The 19,558-nt window shown below is 38.8% G+C and overlaps 1 protein-coding gene across 2 annotated transcripts in view; it reads left to right on the top strand.

Annotated features, from left to right (window-relative positions):
• Positions 1–1,072: 1,072 nt before the first annotated feature.
• HYCC1 (hyccin PI4KA lipid kinase complex subunit 1) overlaps positions 1,073–19,558 on the top strand; it is a 64,089-nt gene continuing 45,603 nt past the window's right edge. For both annotated transcript variants that reach the window (XM_079785377.1, XM_079785378.1), the window contains exon 1: positions 1,073–1,270. The gene's annotated coding sequence lies outside the window, so the exon portion shown is untranslated. The remainder of the gene's footprint in view (positions 1,271–19,558) is intronic.

Genomic DNA, 19,558 nt, shown 5'->3' on the forward strand with positions numbered 1-19,558 from the left:
GTGTGTGCTCCTTGCTCTTTGAAACTAGCTCTGTTGCCCTTATCACTGCATTTTGTTATTATTTGCTAACAATCATGGCTGTGCTCTTGGAAGGGAGATCCTGTCTGATTGTTCTATAGATCCGCCCAAATGATTACCTAAAAATGTTTGCTTAATGCCCTTTTGATATCAAGTAATATGTTTTCTTATTTATGTGTGGCATATTTGGAAAGCTTACTTGTTGCTTCAGAAGTCTTTCCCCTTTTAATAAAAACCTAGAATGACTTCCCGTCTTCCAGGTTGAAGGTCCATTTTTCTTCTCATTAATTCTGATTGGATTTGAGAGGGATGTGGTAGGAGGAGTTGACAAGGTCAAAAAAAGAGGGACTATATGTAGGAGCTGGCTCAGATGTGCTCAGCTTCCCAGTCGTTACACAAAATAATGTGCGTCTTGAAGAATAGGGAAGTAGGAAGATGGAGGGGTGGGGAGTGAGGGGGAGTCCATGGAAAGAAAATTGGGAAATTGTATTTGACTTTTTCCAGGCTAAGGCCAAAAGCAACGATATAATCAAGTGGGAAGAGTTTTTATTACCATTTTATAAAAACGTAAAATTACCATTTTATAAAAACGTAAAATTTTTTATTACCATTTTATAAAAACGTAAAATTTTGATAAATTCTTGTGTCTCCACTTACTGGGAAGTAAGTCCTTTTGATCAAGAAATTAAAATATCAGTGAGTCTCTCTTCTGTGATTATGGTTAACATCACTCCGAAAGGCTTATTTTCTTCTGAGAGGGCTATACATCCTAACGGCTCAGAGACAGACCTTCCCTGATCACTCTTTGTCGCACAACTTACAGTCAATCATCTCCACTTGGGCGCTCCGACCACGCCCACTGCGGAGACCACGCCCACCGAAGTCGCCCTCCCTCCCACCTCACGGGTCCGCCCCAGACCCAGCAGAGGAAGATTCTCATTGGTGGAGAAGTTGTTCTGGTCCCGCCCCGGGCGACGGCAATAGGCCGAACGGGAGTGGGGCGGTAGTGGTTGGTTGCCTGGGGACGGGTCCCTCGTCTTGCCCGTCAGAGTAGCTGGCGGCAGTGGCGGCTCTGGGAGCTGGGCTGTCAGTCAGTGAGCCGAGGGGGAAGATGGCTCTTCGGGACCCGTTTTGCTAGGAAGAAGGGGGGCAGGTGCTGCTACTACCCGGGAAAAGGAAGAGCAGACGCCTTCGCTGTCGCTCGGAGCCGGACGAGGGAAGTTCTGGGAGTGGAGGTCTGGGAGCCGCTCTGGTGAGTCCGGCCGAACGACCCACGGCGGGGCCCCAAGGCGGCCAACGACCGACAACTTTTTTGTCAGGGAGGAGCCGGGAGCGGCGGCGGCGGGGAGGGGACGGGGACTTTGTCTCTTGGGCGGCGGCTTCGTTGGAGGTAACGGCTTCCGCGCGCGGCGTCGCGGGTGGGCGCAGGACCGGTCCGCTGGGCGCGGGGGCGTCCCGGGCGGCGAGCGGCGGGCCCGGGTGAGGGGCGTGCGGTCGGCGGCTGCTCGCCCCGAAGTTGGGCGCCCCCCCCTCCTGCCGCTGCCCGGGCGGCGGCAGCCTTGGGCGCGCGGACTCGAGCCTTTCTTCCCGGCGAGGAGCGGTCCAGACTCCGGGCGTGACCCGGGTGTCGCTTCCTCGGGGTGGGGGGGTGGGGTGGAGAGGTTGGCGGGGGGCGGGGGGGGGAGGACGGGGACCGGCCGCCCCTCTGCGGAGTCGACCTGGGCTGGGAGCCCCTCTCCCCCCGCCCGCGGCTGATGCTCCGGCCTGACCTCTCCCATCCTTTCCTCCCAGCCCCGCGAGGCTACCGCTCTCGGTCCAGTCTGGTGGCCCACATGGTCCCGTCGACCCCCGCCCTCGTTCTTGGAAAGCGTTGGCTTGGGGGTCAGTGGTTCCCCCGCAGGAGGCAGTGGTTCAGAAAGCAGCCACGATTCCTTCCTTGGTTATGACACCGGAGATCTCTGCAGCCTTTTGCCTCCTTTTTTCTTTGAGTTCTTACTTCCCCGAGGCCGGTGTTAACCTTCTCGAGAACCGCCTGGGTTTTTGTCTGAACCTTGTGGCATTGAAAGACCTCAAGTTTGCACGCCTCAGCTGCGCCGGGTGTCCGCCCTTCAGTGTGCACATGTGTGCATTGTGCACTCAGAGTTTAGGCATTTCTGAAAGATTTGGCGTTGCCCTAGTGGTGGTGACTGCACGGGATCGGTGTCGGATACAGACGCTCTCGCCCGCCCGGCGGCAGCCGCTCCGCTCGCTGGCTCTCCAGGTAGGGGAGTTGGTGCCACTGGCCTGGCAGCTACTGCTTATCTCAGAGCCCGGACTGTGCAGGCAGGAGGGCCCCCGCAGTCCTTTGGCAAATTATTTCTCCTTTGAGTCACACGTAGGTTTTGGAGCTGGTAATGCCACCTCTTTGGATCATGCAACACTTTTACAGTTTGAGATTTTCAGCTTTTAAAATCTTATCTACATAAAGTCATAAGGATCTGTGTAACCTTGAGTCAATGTTATATTCCTGGGAGGCTTGTTTTCCTTAGTAATATTCTCTTAACATCCAAACTCTACCCCCTCAAGTTCCCCAACTTACAAGCATTTTTTTTTTAATTCTTTAGGTTAATACAGTTTAAGGCTTGCAAGACCCGCATTAGTCCAAAGCACCACATTTTTAAAATGCAGGGAAAAGCAAGCAAGAAAAAAGAAAAACCTTTAGTTATTCAAATAATTCACGTAAACAAAATGGTAAGGGAGAAAACCATCGCATGGTTAGAAAACAAATTCTGGATTTAGCTTATTCTTTTTTTATTTACACTGATTCTTACCAGAGAGGGATTATAAAACCCTCTTAGTTATCAGCCTTAACAGTACCTGGATATGGACATCCAGATAAGGCATTGGCTAGATTAGTATGTTATTCCTACTTCCTTTCTTTGTTGTATTTATCTTTTCTGAAATCTGCTGTTGGTTGCATTTTTTGTTGTTGTTTAGAGTGGTATCATTTTGACAGAGTTTAAAAATATCTTATAGTCAAGATATTTGACTGTTATATTCAGGATCCTGTTGCCTGATATTTATTTTATAATGAATATTAAGAAATCTTTAAATAATGTTAGTATGAAGATCATGTTTAGGGTATCAGGTTTATATTTTGTAAATAATTGAAATTATGTCAAACAAATTTATTTTGTACTGACCCAAGCTGTTAGGTACTAGGGATACAGAAATGAATGTCATAGCTATTTGTCATCAAGGAATTTACTAATTTACAAGACAGGTAAGTAAAATAACAATCATACAACCATGTGATAAGTGATATGCCTAGTGTAGTAAGGGAGCAGAGTAGGAGATGGCTAACAGCTTGGTGTAGGTAGAGTCAGGAGCACATAGTAGAGTTTTGAAGTATGGTATAATTTTGCCAAGTGCAATGAATCACTTTCCAAGAGGAGAATATAGAAAGTGAGAAGGCAAGGAGGCATGAGAAACCATGATAGCTTAGAGAAGTCATTCTCAATGACAAGTCCAAAGTCAATAACATTGACATTGAATGCAGGGGTTAGGGAAGTGGTGGAAGATGAGACTAGTGAGGGTGGTAGAAGGCTGGACTAGGGAATTGTTTCCTGGCTAAGGGGATTTCGTTGCAAGTGATCAATAAGAAACTAATCTATTTGTGTTTTAGACCCTCACTCTGACAGAGTGAGGTAGAATCTGATTGGCCCTGTCACCTTTTGGAAGAAAGAAGGAGGAATCAGGACCCTGAGGAATTTGACTTCGTTCCATTGATTGGAAATGAGGAACACATAAGTGGAGGGAAGACGATAAATTATATTTTCAATTTTTTTGAATTTGACCAAGCTATGGAGCATTCAGGTGAAGATATAGGTGTTTGGATCTAAGGATGTGGAATTTGTAAAGGAAATCAGGATTAGAGGGAAAATTGGGGGTTAAATGGAAGCTGCATTGATTTAGTTATGTTGAAATAAGTCAGGGAAAGCCTTTAGCATGATAAAAAGCAGCAGCCGGAGAACAGACTCTGATAAAGAGCAGAAGTAGGTAGAAGAATAGTGTGAAAGAGGAGAGAAAGGTGGAGTCAGAGAAAGGTGGGAGGGCCATCCGGAGAGATGCTAAGGGTGGAGAGATTTTCACTTAGAGGAGAAATGGATGGCCAGTTTTGAATACTATAAAGAGGTATCAGCCGAAACCGGTTTGGCTCAGTGGATAGAGCGTCGGCCTGCGGACTCAAGGGTCCCAGGTTCGATTCCGGTCAAGGGCATGTACCTTGGTTGTGGGCACATCCCCAGTGGGGGGTGTGCAGGAGGCAGCTGATCGATGTTTCTCTCTCATCCATGTTTCTGACTCTCTATCCCTCTCTCTAAAAAATCAATAAAATATACTTTAAAAAAAAGAGAAAAAAAAAAGAGGTATCAAGTAAGAAGAGGACTCCAGGAACCAGTGAATTTGTCAGGAGTCCATAGGTGACTTTAACAAGTACAGTTTTAGCTGAGTGGTGATTCAGAAACCAGTCTTCAGAAAATTGAGAAAGAATGGGTGATGATGATAAAATAAACATGCTTGAATGAGGCATTTCAAGAAAACTGAAAGAATGGAGAGAGGAGATAAAGATCGCTATAGAGCAGTGGTTCTCAATCTTAGCTGCACCTTTACAATCATCTGGAGAGTTTTTAAGAATCCCAGTTTCCAGGGGGAGCCCCCATATCAATTTGTGGGTGGGACCTAGACATCAGTATTTATTTCAACAGCTTTATTGAAGTGTAATTAACATTTAATAAACTACACATTTAAAGTGTGTAGTTTATTTGACATATGTTTACACTCACAAAACCATCACCAAAATAATGAACAGATTCATCACCTCCAAAAGTTTTCTCGCGTCTCTTTCCTTTCATCCCTGTAAACAATTGCTGTACTTTCTGTTACAATAGATTAGTTGCATAGGTATTTTAAAGTTCCCTGGGTAATTCCACTGTGCAGGCATGTTGAAATCACTACAGAGGGATTCAGGTTGAAGAAATGTTGTGCTTGTTTCTTTACATTCTTAAGGAAAGCAAGAAATAAGATACTCAGGAAAGATTAGATGTTTATTGGAACTAAGTTCCCGAGACAATAGAAGTGGTTGGAATTTAGTGCTTTAACCAATAAGAAAGGAAGATAATTCTGGAAACAACATCTCTAACAAAGATGTTAAAGATAGTATATTTATTTGTTATCAGCACCAAAGTTGTCATCATATAGTATCAGGATTGGTTCTCCGAAGTACTAAAAAAAAATTAGCATGTTGATATTGTGAAAATGGATGCCCTTCAGAAAACCCCTTAAATGCAGCCTGAGACCCCTGGCACTACCATGTAATGTTTTGTAATTTTTATGAGGGGAGCAGATGGAATTAACAGTTTGATTATTGCTTACTGTTGAGAGCCAGAATCTTTTTGGCCCTCGCAGAGTAAGGCTGCATATTTGCACTGAGGAAAGAGAACATTTAACATTTGAAAATCTCCTGTTTACAACATCTTTGCTCAGAATAAATCCTGCTGGCTTGTCGTTAGGATATATGCCTTTTAAATACATTGGGGGAGAAAATAATTTCTCTGTCTCCCAAATGAGACTGAGAAGATTTGTGATTAGAAAGTGTTGAAGGCCCATGCTTTCTATACTGAGAAAGATAATACCTATATTCACCCCATTCACTTTTTAGAAAATAGTTTCTGGCTCACAATTTGAATGTAGGTAAAAGCTGAGCCCTATTGGTGCTGAGGTCCAGGGCTTGTTCCTTACCCGTGATTCTTACATTTGGCATGGGGCTAAAAGCAGAATGGCTAATATCTAAATATTTTTTCACATTGTACTTGATCATAAAGGTGGAGTGAAAAACTTTTGATTCTTTTCTAGAGTTCTCAACATTTCTTTCACTGTGATTAAAGTACTAAAGTATGCTCTGACCTAGAGAGGCTTGGCATCCCTGATTTTGGTGCAGCCTAAATAGAGTGGGAATATCAATGTTGCCCTGGTTTTGGATACCATTGTTACTATAGTCACAGCAGTATTGTAAACATTCTGTATTTTCTTAGTTACTAATATAATACATAATAATTATAGTAATATTGTAAAATTCAGGAAAGCATAAATAATCATTATTATCACTTTGGTCTTATTGGCCTTTTTAATAGGTATTTACTTTTTTTTTTTTTTTTAGAAACCATATCGTATAAAGTTTCATTTTTTGGTATGAACTGTTTTCTTGTTTTATTTTCACTTAATAGAATGAATGCTTACCCAAGTCAATCAAATATTATATGTTTATAACATATAACATCATTTTAAATGTGTGGATAATATTTGGCAAATGGATTTATAATCATTTATTTAACCACCATTTCAATTGTTGAAAATTTAAGCTTTTCTCAATAAATGTGAGTGAATAATGTAGCAGTTAGGTTCTTGACAGTTTAATCATTATATTTTTATTTCCTTAGGATAAATTCGGAAGTCAAAAGTTATGCATATTTTAAATAGATATTAATAGATTGCCTTCCAGAAAGGTTTAATTACTATTCACATTTATTAATTGTTTTGAGAAAGCCAGCAACCTCTTCATATTCAGTACTAGCAATGAAAAACTGCCATTTTAATATGAAAAGTTGTATCTTCTATAAATTTTATTTCATTATTAGTGACACTAAATATTTGTATTTCTTTTGTGAATTATCCATTAGTGTCCTTTGTTAAGATATTGGAGATTTTTAAAAATTGAGTTACGAGAGCTCTTTGTATGTGAAACTGTTATACCTTTGTCAAATTACATTGCAAATAATTTCTCCAGTTTGTCATCTGCATCCTAATTTTGTTTTTGGTGTAGGTTTTTCTTTTTAAAACAGATTTTTAAAATCCTCACCCAAGGATATGTTTTTATTGATTTTAGAGAGAGAGAGAGAGAGAGAAGAAGGGATAGGAAGAGAGAAACATCAATCTGTTGTCTCTTCCATGCACCCAACCTGGGATCGAACCCTAAACCTAGGTATGTGCCCTGACTGGGAATCGAAATGAGACTTTTTGGTGTACATGATGTTGCTCTACACAGATTTTAAAACATTTTTGGTATAGTTAAATCTATCAAAATTTTCTTTTATGGTATCTCCCTGCGTAGGAAAGCCTTCTCGAATTTCCAGATTATATAACTCTTCACCTCTATTTCCTTATATTACTTTCACAGTTTTAAAAAATATTTACATCTTTATTTTGGATATATTTTTAATGTAGAGTGGCAAGTCCATTATTTTAATACTTTTTATTGAACAATAATTTTTCCTCAAAGGATTTATTATTTTTAATTTTTTCTTTAGCTTCACAATTATTGTGTTTCTTAAAGTCAGTTTCCCCCCTTTTTATCGATTTTATTGGGGTGACTCTGGTTAACAGAATTATACAGGTTTCAGGTGCACAACACATAATCTGTACTTGTATTGTATGTTCACCACCCCAAGTCAAGTCTCCGTCCATCACCATTTATCGCCCTATATTCACCTTCAACTTTCTTCACCCTCATAACCACCCCTCCCCCAGCAATCACCACACTGTTGTCCATGAGTTTTTTTCTCTCTCTTTTTTTTTTTTTTGGCTCAATCCTCCCTCCTCTGCCACTCAGCCCCCCACCTCACCCCCAACAGCTGTCAGCCTGCTCTCTGTATATATGAGTCTATCAGTATTTTGCTTGTTAGTTCATTTTGTTCATTAGATTCCACATATGAGTGAAATCATATGCTACTTGTCTTTCTCTGACTAGCTTATTTCACTTAGCATAATGTTCCCCAGGTCCATCCATGCTGTTGCAAAAGATAAGATTTCCTTCTTTTTTACAGACAAGCAGTATTCCATTGTGGAAGTGTACCACAGCTTTTTTTATCCACTCATCTGCTGATGGACACTTGGGATGCTTCCAAATCTTGGCTATTGTAAATAATGCTGCAATGAACATGGGGGTGCATATATTTTTTCAAATTAGTGTTTTGGGTTATTTGAATAAATCCCCAGAAGTGGAATTACTGAGTCATTAGGCAGTTCCATTTTTAATTTTTTGAGGAACTTCCATACTGTTTGCATAGTGGCTGCACCAATCTGCATTCTCACCAACAGTGTACAAGGGTTCCCTTTTCTCCATATCCTTCCTCAGATGTTTTAAATGTCATCTTTATTATATAACAAATTACATCTATATATATCCATATGATTTTTTCTGGGCCTTTTATTCTGCTTCATTGGGATCTTTATTGATCCAGTAATTTCAAACAGTCCTAATTATTAGAACTTTTAATATATCTTATTATATGGTTGTGTGAATTTCTATTATCTTTTTCAAAAGATTTTCAGCATTTTTCATGTATTTATTTTTCCAGGTTACCTTTAACTGGAAACATTTTATTAAGATTCTAAAAGATCCCCATTGGAATTTCTAAATTAACATTTTGGAGGTAATTGTGATATCTTTACAATCCTATATAATAAAAGCCTAGGTGATGTCATGCCCTCGTGCGACGCCCTCTTGTGATGTATGGCCGCTACAAAGATGGCCGCCACAAGATGGCCACATGCACAGTGGAGGTGGGGCCTGGTGGCTGCTCTGCGCAGTGAGGCCTGGGGGTCCCGTGGCTCTGCACAGCACGGAGGAGGCCGGTCCCAGCGTCTCCACCACCTTGCGAGGAGGAGGCGGGTCATGGTAGGGGAGGGCAGTTGTGGGTGATCATGCTGGCAGGGGAGGGCAGTTGTGGGTGATCAGGCCGGCAGGGGGCCAGCATGGGGAGCAGTTAGGTGTCAATCAGGCTGGCAGGCAGGCGAGCGGTTAGGAGCCAGTGGTCCCGAGGGGTCCCAGTTTGGAGAGGGTGCAGGCTGGGTTGAGGGACACCCCCCCTTCCCCCGCCCATGCATGAATTTTGTGCACCAGGCCTCTAGTATAATTATAATTTCTCCAAGTCATCTTTAATTACTCAATGTTTTATAGTTTTCTTCATTTGATTCTGCCTGTCTTCAAAGTTAAATTTTGATATTTTAAAACTTATTTTGCTATTGTGAATGTAATCTTTTTTCATTGTATTTTAAAGAGGATTACATCTTCTAGGTATGGGACATAGAAAAGTTGGTGATTTGTGTATACTGTTTTCTAAATGGTCATTTTATGAGCTTTTAATTCTAATAGTTTTTATTATTTGTAATAAGGCAGTTATAGCATTGCAAATGATAGTTTTGTCTTCTTGCCAATATTTAATATTTATTCCTTTTTAAAAAAATTATAATTATCAGAAAATTTAGGATAATGTTAAATTATGGTAGCGAATAGTAAACATCTTTGGCTTGTTTCTCATTTAAATGAGAATAATTTTAGGGTTTCAAAGTTGTGCATTATTTTTGACAATTTTTTTTAGCATGTTGAGAAAATAGTTTTTCATTTTCTTTAAGTCGAAGATCCTGGAATGGGAATGAGATAATATTTGCATAATGCACTTTATTTTTATTTTTATTTAAAAAAATATATTTTATTGATTTTTTACAGACAGGAAGGGAGAGGGATAGAAAGTTAGAAACATCAATGAGAGAGAAACATTGATCAGCTGCCTCCTGCACACCTCCTACTGGGGATGTGCCCGCAACCAAGGTACATGTCCTTGACTGGAATCGAACCTGGGACCCTTGAGTCCACAGGCCGATGCTCTATCCACTGAGCAAAACCAGCTAGAGCTATTTTTATTTTTTAAAATATATTTTTATTGATTTCAGAGAGGAGAGAGAGAAACATCAATGATGAGATAGACTCATTGATTGTCTGCCTCCTGCACGTTCCTACTGGGGATCGAGCCTGCAACTTGGGCATGTGCCCTGACCAGGAATCAAACCGTGACCTCCTGGTTCATAGTTTGATGCTCAGCTGCTGAGCCACGCCGGTTGGGCAATATAATGCACTTTATATAATTCACATTTTAATTTATTGGGTGTTCAAAAACAATTTGTGTTCCTGAATTTTGTTTGTACCTTGTAAAGAATGTGATGTAAGATCAAGGAGTTTTGGAAACAGTACTTTCCTACTGTTTTTTACATATTTGCCGTTGTTGAGGCTTGTGTCAGTGTAGCCTTGTAGTAGTAAATGTTAAGTGATATTTGTTTGGTGTGTATTTCTCGAACAAAGAGTCTTTTGATTAACTGATGAACATTAGTTGCTTTCTCATATAAATGCATAAAGATTCATTTAGTTATTTGCACGAGACTTAATGAAAACATTGTATTTGAGTTCTTAAACTGTACTATGAAAATTATTTCAGATTATAGAGTGATTTATAGACTTGGAAATTTAGAGAATAATGTAAGCCTTAAAAGTGCTAAAATTGGGCAAGCAATTATGAACTCTATTTTTATCTTTTTGAGCCCTTCTGTTTTTTTTGCCCCTTTCAATGTCAATAACATTTAATTAATTGAGTTAGGGTACTGGTTCTAATTAACATACACATACTACACTCCCCTCCTCTGCCCATGTGGAGCATAACAAGTTGCCCATTTGGCCTCTTTAAACTTGCTAGGCACATATACACCCTCTTCACCCCTAAATTTCAAGTTTCCTGCTCATTTGTCAACCCATAGATATTACAGTGGTGGACAGAGTGACAACATAGCTCCTAAAACGTACACACTTTAGTAGTTTAGAAGAGGGAGAGACTTTTGGGGAAAATTGTGAAACTTCAAGTGGGTCCTGATAGAGGAATAGGGAAGAAGGTGAAAGTATTTTAGAAATGGGTTGGGGAAAAGCATCCACTAAGTAGGGAAGGTAGAACTGTGCAAATCAACTAGACTACTAGAGAAGTACAGAAAATCAGAAGGATGGTTACATGGGTGATAGAATCAGAATACTGAAGTCAGTGACGTCTTCCTAGTAGAGTTTCAGAAAGGAAGACACTTGTGACAAGGTTAAAGAGAAAGAATGAGTATTGAGGAAGAACCAATAGATTTATTTATTTATAAGACCATGGAGAGTATATGATGAGAACCAATAAATACTGTAAAGGGGGTAAGGAATAAATTGGTGGTGAAATAATTGGAGGCAGTGGCGTAGATTAGGTTACTAAATCAGAAAGTTAATCAGTGAAGCATAAATAAGGATGGCAGTAACTGGAGGGCATTATAATCTAATAAAGCCTTCCTCTCATTCTCCCTTCATCCCGTTTCAGGAAGTGTAAGATCCTGAAATTCATTCTCAATTGTCAAATTGATAAATATTTTGTTAGTGATAATGAGAGCTATCATTATTTACGTCTATGGTGTGCCAGTGCTTTATTTGTATTATTATTTTTTACCTTTTTTTTAAAGAGAGCATTTTTATTATTATCTTTAATATATTTTATTGATTTTAGAGAGAAAGGGAGAGGGAGAGAGAGATAGAGAGAATCATTGATAGTCTGCCTCCTGCACGCCCCCCACTGGGGATCGGGCATGTGCCCTCTACCGGAATTGAACCCAGGACCCTTCAGTCTGCAGGCCAATGCTTTATCCACTGAGCCAAACCAACTAGGGCTATTTTTTACCTTTTAAAAAACTTTATTGTTTAAAGTATTACATATGCCCCCCCTTTGACACTCTCCACACTGCTGCTGCCCCCTCCTCAGGCCTTCCCTGACCAATGTTTGTCCATGGGCTATGCATATAAATTCTTTGTTTAATATTTGTATTGTTTTTAATCCCTAAAACATTCCTATAGTGCAGATGTTGATAACTACTTTTCACAGTCAAGAGCACCCTTATTAACAGTTCTGAGGTCACTATAGTAAATACCAGTGATACACTTTTTCATCTCTTTTCTTTTTCTTCATTCCAGTCATTGAAAAAAAATACTGAAACCAAGAATTTTCTGAAAGTCACAGGCTAACAAGTGCCAGAGCTGGGTCTAACTGTGAAATAAAGACTGACTCCAGTACTCTACCATGTTTTTTCTATGACCCTATAATTTTCAACTTGGCTGCCAAAGAGAATCATCCATGTAATTTATTTTTCCCTACCAATTTATTTTGGAATGAAAATATTCTAGTTTTTAATTTTAAATGAAATATTAGGGAGAAGAAAAGAATAAAAGAGTATTGGATTGTTGAATGATGATTGAGAATGGGGACTCTAGTTAGACTGCTTGGGGTCTAACCTTAACTCAACCACTTACTAGTATGTGACCTTGGACAGGTTATTTGTTTAGGCTAGCAGCAGCTCCTCCCTCCCTCCCTCCCTGCTCCCTCCCTTCTTCTCCCTCCCTCCCTCCCTCCCTCCTTTCCTTCCTTCCTTCCTTCCTTCCTTCCTTCCTTCCTTCCTTCCTTCCTTCCTTCCTTCCTTCCTTCCTTCCTTCTTTCCTTCCTTCCTCCCTCCCTCCCTCCCTCCCTCCCTCCCTCCCTCCCTCCCTCCCTCCACCTCATCTTCCTCCTCCTCCTTCTCTTCCTCCTCTTCCTTCTGCTCCTCCTGCTTCTTTTGTGAAGTAGAGATTATATTATCACCACTTGAGAAGACTGTGAGGATTAAATAAAAATTCCCATAAAGCACTTAGCATGGTGCTGGACACATAAGTGCTTGAGGAATATTAGTCATTATCACAATATTATCCATGGACATCCATCATTGCTATGTATGAGACATTTGACTCACACCAAGTGTCTTCCAGACTTTATTCCCAATGATGCCAGTTGTGTCTGAACAGTAAAGGATTCATGGTCAGATGCTCTTGGGAAAATACTTCATTCTAAACACCTTTCTTGGAGATTTATAACACAGATTTAGCATATAAAGGCCCTGAAAAGTCCTTTGATGAAGCTTAAAAGAAAGAAAACTCTTTAACTTTCTTGAATAGTTACATTTTCATGGGGAAAGCCTTTTTTTTTTTTTTAACTTTAGTACCACTGTTAATATCTTTCTGAATAGTTTTCTTATAACATCAACTCAGGAAGTACTGCCTAAATTATTTAATGTACTTGCATTTACCTCAGTTAGTGAATTAATACAGAGGTTTATCCTTTTATTTTCCCTGATTATAATCTGCAATAACAATATGATGTTTAGTTGGAAGGATCCAGGAGTTGGGGATTCTGATATTTCTTTTTTTTTTTTTTAATATATTTTATTGATTTTTTACAGAGAGGAAGAGAAAGGGATAGAGAGCTAGAAACATCGATGAGAGAAACATCTATCAGCTGCCTCTTGCACACCCCTTACTGGGGATGTGCCCGCAACCAAGGTACATGCCCTTGACCGGAATCGAACCTGGGACCTTTCAGTCCGCAGGCCGACGCTCTATCCACTGAGCCAAACCGGTTTCGGCGGGATTCTGATATTTCTGTAACTAGGAGAGTGATCTTATATTTTACCTCTGTATTGTGCCTTGATTCTTAATGTGAGATAGATAGACTAGATCTCTAAATTTCTTTTCTTCTACCTGTGAAATTCTGAATTGTTAGATAAATGACTATAAACAATTACATTGAAGAGCTATGTCATTGAAACTTGACTGTTAGATTTGACTTTTTTTTAGCCTTAGTACCAACTGTTATAGAACCAGCCTTGCAAATATATTCTAGGAATAGGAGCTAAATCCTGATCAATTCTCTGAAATCAAATTAATTATAGAAATAGTCATAAACAACACTACAGTCTGGTTAGGAAAAATTCTTTGAGCACTTCAAATTTTTCAAAGGTTTGAGAAATCTGGTAAAGAAAAATTGCTTTGAGAAGTTCAAATTCTAGTAAGAAGTTACACTAAACATTTTTTTTTATAAACTTAATTTAGTTTACTTTGTCACATTCTGATAAGTTTGTAGCCTAACAATTAAAAAATAATAAAATCTATCCTTAGCTAGAGATCGTTTGTTAAAAAGTATTTCCTCAAATCAATGCTGGTAATGATACCTTACATTGATTTATCATTCTACAATTTAGAGTGGTTTCATGTTTTATTTTCTCCTTCTAAATATTGAGTGTGGTAGGTAGGACAGTTGTCATTTTTTTTACACTTCAATGTCACTTAACAGTCAAGTCACCAAAACTTGTTACCAAATTTGCCATCTCACATTGGAATAATTGGTGGAAACAGAACTCTGGCCCCCGTCACTATTCTAGCTTTTTTCAGCATCCTTACATTATCATGTTCTGTTGGAGTCACTGATTTAACTTCCTTGTCCTACATATTTTCTATTAATGCAGCCCAATGTGGCATTAACCTTTTTTTAGTGATTGTTACATTTTAAAATCCCTCTTAAGCGCCTAAATTATTTTTCTGTAAGTAGTTATGTTTCCCCATCTTTTTTTGTCCATTTTTTAGAATCAACTGTATGATCTTCATTTAATTTCCATTCATAGCTTTACCTTTTAAGATTAAGTGCATGTTACTAACCTGTTACAAGAATGTGCTTTGTATAGGTGTTAGCAGGTCTGTTTGTGAGTGTGTGAGGGATAAGGATGGATTGGCTCAGGTTATTTGTCTGTGGTAGTGAGAGGTTTCACTTAGTTATGAACCAAACAAGCAGTTTTTTTTAGCTAATTAGGTTAATATTTTTCTAATTGGGTTATTAATTTTTGAAAAGTTCAGGAATCTTTTTATGAAATAACATGTTATGAAACTTGTTGTCTTAGCAGTAGTGCCAACATCTCTTCATATGATGTCCATGACAGCAAACTTTAATACCTGTAAGTTTAAAATGTTTGAAATGTAAAATATGACATGACAATCAAATGACAAAATTCTTATATGTAAGATTAATTGGAGATTAATATTGAAGTAGAATAAAAAATTTAACTGTCAGAGCAGTTATTTATAATTAACTTGATTGTCTATCTAGAATATTCAAGATAATAGATAAGAATTACTAGAAGTCTGAATAACTAATTCAGTAAGATTGGTAGAAATAATCAGAATACATAGGAAAAGGATGGCTTTCCTAAATACTTGTAATTAGCAATTATAATTACAAAGAACAAAACATAAAGTTTAAAAAAAGAGAAGAGCTCATTTATAATAGTAACATAAACTAGCCCCTATCAGATAACAAAAGGCACTTGTAGAACAGACTGTTGATTGTTCACAACTATTTGTTTTTCACTTCTTTCTCAGGAGTAGAACCCAAATTTTTAGCTATGTGTCACCCTGTTAAAGATTATTTTGCTTAGCCTCCTATAACACTGTGTGTGGCCATTAATACTCAATGAGCTATCTATGGAAGTTATCAAGAGCTCAGGGAAGGACGTCTCCTTAGGTGGAAGGCATTCTCTCTCCTCCTTATCCCTTTTTTCTTGAATGTGGGCAGAATGTGAGTAGGAGAGAGTCAGAGACCCCACATAGAGAAGAGGTTCAGGACAGAAAGTTAAAATGAGGTATGTATATAGGGCATTTTGAGCTAACAATGAGGTACAGTGTGTGTGGTCATTACAGGACAATAAGAAGAGGAGATGTTCAGTAATTAGTAGTTTGCTCTGCCAGGTAGATAGGTCAAGAAAGGTATTCTCCGAGCTCCAGTGGCGCAATCGGTTTGCGCGTGGGCCTTATAAGAAAGGTAGTCTCTGATGATGATGATCTCTTATTATGGGTAATGCCCCTAACTAAAATTCTTCTAGTTGGTTAAAGGGGTTGAGGGGGACAGATGTTTCTTATGAGCTCGGTTGTCTTTAGCTCAGAATAATCTGAATACCACAGACACACATCTTGGGGTGACTTGTTCTGAACCCCAACAGTTCCCTCCTCTGAAGCTTCCTGAGAGAAGTATCACATTCCAGAAGTTGGGTCCATAGAGATTGTTCCATATCTCATTAAACTAGTCTGTCTAAGTATAGGTCAGATCATTTAAACAGTTACTCATTTCAGGAAGTGGTGATGCAGGTGGGCTCCCAAAATTAGTCCTATGATGCAAGCAAATCAGGTATTTAATAAAAGGCATTTCTATGGAAACAAGAAAAATGAAGGTTAATGATTGGAGCAGACTATACTCCCAGTTTCTGAGTTCTGAAGAGAGGCAGTAGAGAAGATTTCCAGATGTCTAGCCATATCTAGATATTGAGCAAGGTGCTTCTATAGATGTTTGTACTTAAAAAAAACACATGGCTTTCTTTTTTCCCCTCTTTGGTCTTAGGAATTGAGGATAATAAGGATAGGTGGGCTGTGAACTGCTTCTAGAGCTGCATTTCTGGTTTCACAATGTCCTTTCTAAGATAAGGGCAATTGCTCTCAGTTTCTCAAACGTTATCATAGGTTGTCCTTCCTCCCAAGCCACTTCATCCCTAATTAGCTTTTTTTCCCCTCTGGGTACATAGTTTTTGTGTTGTTTTATTTAGCATAGGAGAGGATGTTTTTTTAAAAACATGTTTTGTTTTTAATTTATTTCAGAGAGAGGAAGGGAGAAGGGAGAGCGAGATAGAAACATGGATGAGAGAAAAATATTGATCGCTGCCTCCTGCATGAGAGAAAAATATTGATTGCTGCCTCCTGCACACTGGGGACTGAGCCCGAAACCTTGGGCATGTGCCCTGACCTGCGACCTCCTGGTATATGGGACGAAGCTCAACCAACTGAGCTAAACCTATGGAGTGTGAGGGGTGGGGAGAGAGATGATTTCTAAGAAATCCTATCATACTCTTTAATATTCAGCTTCCGATTTTGCCAAATTTCTGTTTTTAAAAAAAGGTATTGAATCTTTTCAAATAGCTTGTCAGGTTTCAGCTGGAATAAATGGTAAATATTTCTGGCAGTATTAAACAATTGCATGGACTCAAGAGGCTGCAAAGGTCATTACCTTCCAGATCATTCCCTCTGATAGCCAAAAGAAAAAACTGACAGCCTTCATGTCCCAGGCAGGCTGGGGAATGTTTCCTGGTGAGACACAATGTCTATTTCCACAATACAATCAGATAAAAGAGATGCAGTTACTTTACATGAAGCCTGTGCAAAACGTAACAGCTTGCCTCTAATCTTTTATCTTAACTCCATCAACCATTAAATCTTAACTATAGCCTCCATTAGAACTTTATCAACAGGTTTTGGGTAGATGAATTGTTCCCTGCCAGACATCCTTTCCCATAAAACATTCAGATAAAGTTGACATAACTCTTTTTAACATAAAGCCTGTTTAAACCTTCCAGTTTTCATAATTGTATCAACCCTTACATTACTATATTCTTTTAATCTAATTGTAGCCTGAGTTAGGGCTTCACCAATGGGTTTTTGTTCCCATAGTTCATGAAATTCTCATGTCAAGGAGTCCTAGAAATTTCTCTTTGTTTTACCTCTATCAATATTAAAATATAGGTATCTCATTTTGTTTATTTGATTTGGAAGCCCTTGCTTTTAAATGATCTAATATTCTATTTGGAACATTACTCATAATAATCATTGTAATTTTAGGTTATAATTTCCTTGAAGGCTGGCAGCAGTTTGGTAGGACCATAGCCATAAATGGATTTTAGCACACATTTCTGTCTGGCCATACATTGTAGCTTCCAACCTGACAGTTACCAAGTTCAGTTCTTAGGACATAAAAATGTATAAATTGTCTTTTAATAAGATTTTGCCTTTTGTTTTTTTCTCTTCATAAGTGCAGAATGGTTACTAGGCGTACCGGTTAATGGGGTGGATTTTTTTCAATAGATGGAGTTACACATACTAGTCGAGTAACTGGTTTGCTTTCATATTATGGATACTATGAATCTCATAATTGATTCTCTTGCATTGATGCTAATAAAATGAGAGTCAAAGTTTCTGTCCTAACTCTCTCTCAAAACAAAAAACCAGGCCTGATTTAACCTTACCTATTGCTTTATATTATACTCTTACCCCTATTTTCTTTTTGCCTGGATTTGTTTATTTTTATTCTGTTACATACATTTGTGAAGCAAAGTGAAACACAGTAAATATAAATGCACATGATTTTTTTTGGTATTTATCCATTGTTTATCTAGTAAATTAGGATAGAAAGTTATCACAAATAGAATTAGGCTACATCAAGTCATAAAAAATTGAGGTAACATTCTTACAAATATGCAAAATAGCCCTAGCTGGTTTGGCTCAGCCGCAAATATGCTCTACTTAAAATTAAGACTCATTTTTATTTCTTTTTTGTGTGTTTGTTTTTTAATCCTCACCCACGGTCATGTTTAGAGAGAGGAAGAGAGAGAGATAGAAACATTGATGTGAGAGAGAAACATTCATTGGTTGCTTTTCAAATGTGTCCTAACTGGGGATCAAATCCACAACCCAGTTATGTGCCCTGACTAGAAATCAAACCGGCAACCTTTTTTGGTACATAGGACACTCAACCAACTTAGCCATTCTGGCAGGGCTGAGACTAATTTTTAAAAGGTTAAAAGAAATCAACAGAGATATGCAAAGGATCAAGAATAGTCTAAGTAATCTTTAAGGACAACAGAGCTTGAGGACTTGGACTTCTAAATATCAAGGCTTACTATAAAGCTTACCAAAAACTAGAGTAATTAAGCCAGTGTGCTATTATCATAAGAGTCGGGGGGCGGGGGAGGAATGGAGGAGGGGACAATGAAACAGAGTGGCCAGAAACAGACCTACACATACATGATTACCTGATTTATGACGAAAGTGGTACCATAATTTAGTAGGAAAAGGATAATCTTTATAATAAATTTTCCTAAACAAAAAAAGTATTGGGAAGTGTGGCTTTGTTTCACATTTTTACAGATTTCTTTAATGTCTTAGCTTAATAGAACACAGTTGGATCCTTATAACTGCTTCAACATTCAAACTGATATATGATAATCAATTTGTGTTTTAAATTTTTTACATTCAATATGATTTTGTATTAGTTTCAGGTGTATAGCATAGTGATTAGACAATCATATACGTTACAAAATGATTGCCTCAATATTTTAAGTACTCACCTGCCACCATAACTAAATTTGGTTATTTTCTCTTGTCAATCTGTCTCATGTAGATTTAATTATTAGACTAGTCAAAGAAACCTGGGAGGATAGAAGAAAGTTCCGCCCCTCACCCCCACCCCACAGTTGGCACTGTAAACAGGAAAACTCACTGGCTGGGCACTGCTCACCCTGAAGCTGCTACAGTAGAAAGATCCTGGGACCTCTAGCTAGCCCATAAAGATAAGAATCTTGACAAATCAGACTCCCAATTCTCTACCAGCACAGTCTGGTGGAAGCAGAGTGGCCGGAGTCCTTTTTTGTCCCCTTTCTAAGTTTAGATTAGCAAAAGAAAATATTTTTTAAAAATATATTTTTATTGATTTCAGAGAAGAAGGGAGAGGGAGAGAGAGAGAGAAATATCAATGATAAGAGAGAATCATTGATTGCCTCCTGCACATCTCCTACTGGAGATTGAGCCTGCAACCTGAGTATGTGCCCTGACCAGAATCGAACCCGGGACCCTTCAGTCTATAGGCCGACGCTCTATCCACTCAGCCAAACTGGCTAGGGCAGAAGAAAGAAAATATTTGTAAAACTAATTTCTTGGGCTTATCAATGTTTGGTTATTTGGTATGAATAGTTATGAATTTTATTAATT

This window comes from Cnephaeus nilssonii, assembly GCF_951640355.1.
Source record: "Cnephaeus nilssonii genome assembly, chromosome: 12".
Classification (NCBI taxonomy): Eukaryota; Metazoa; Chordata; class Mammalia; order Chiroptera; family Vespertilionidae; genus Cnephaeus; species Cnephaeus nilssonii.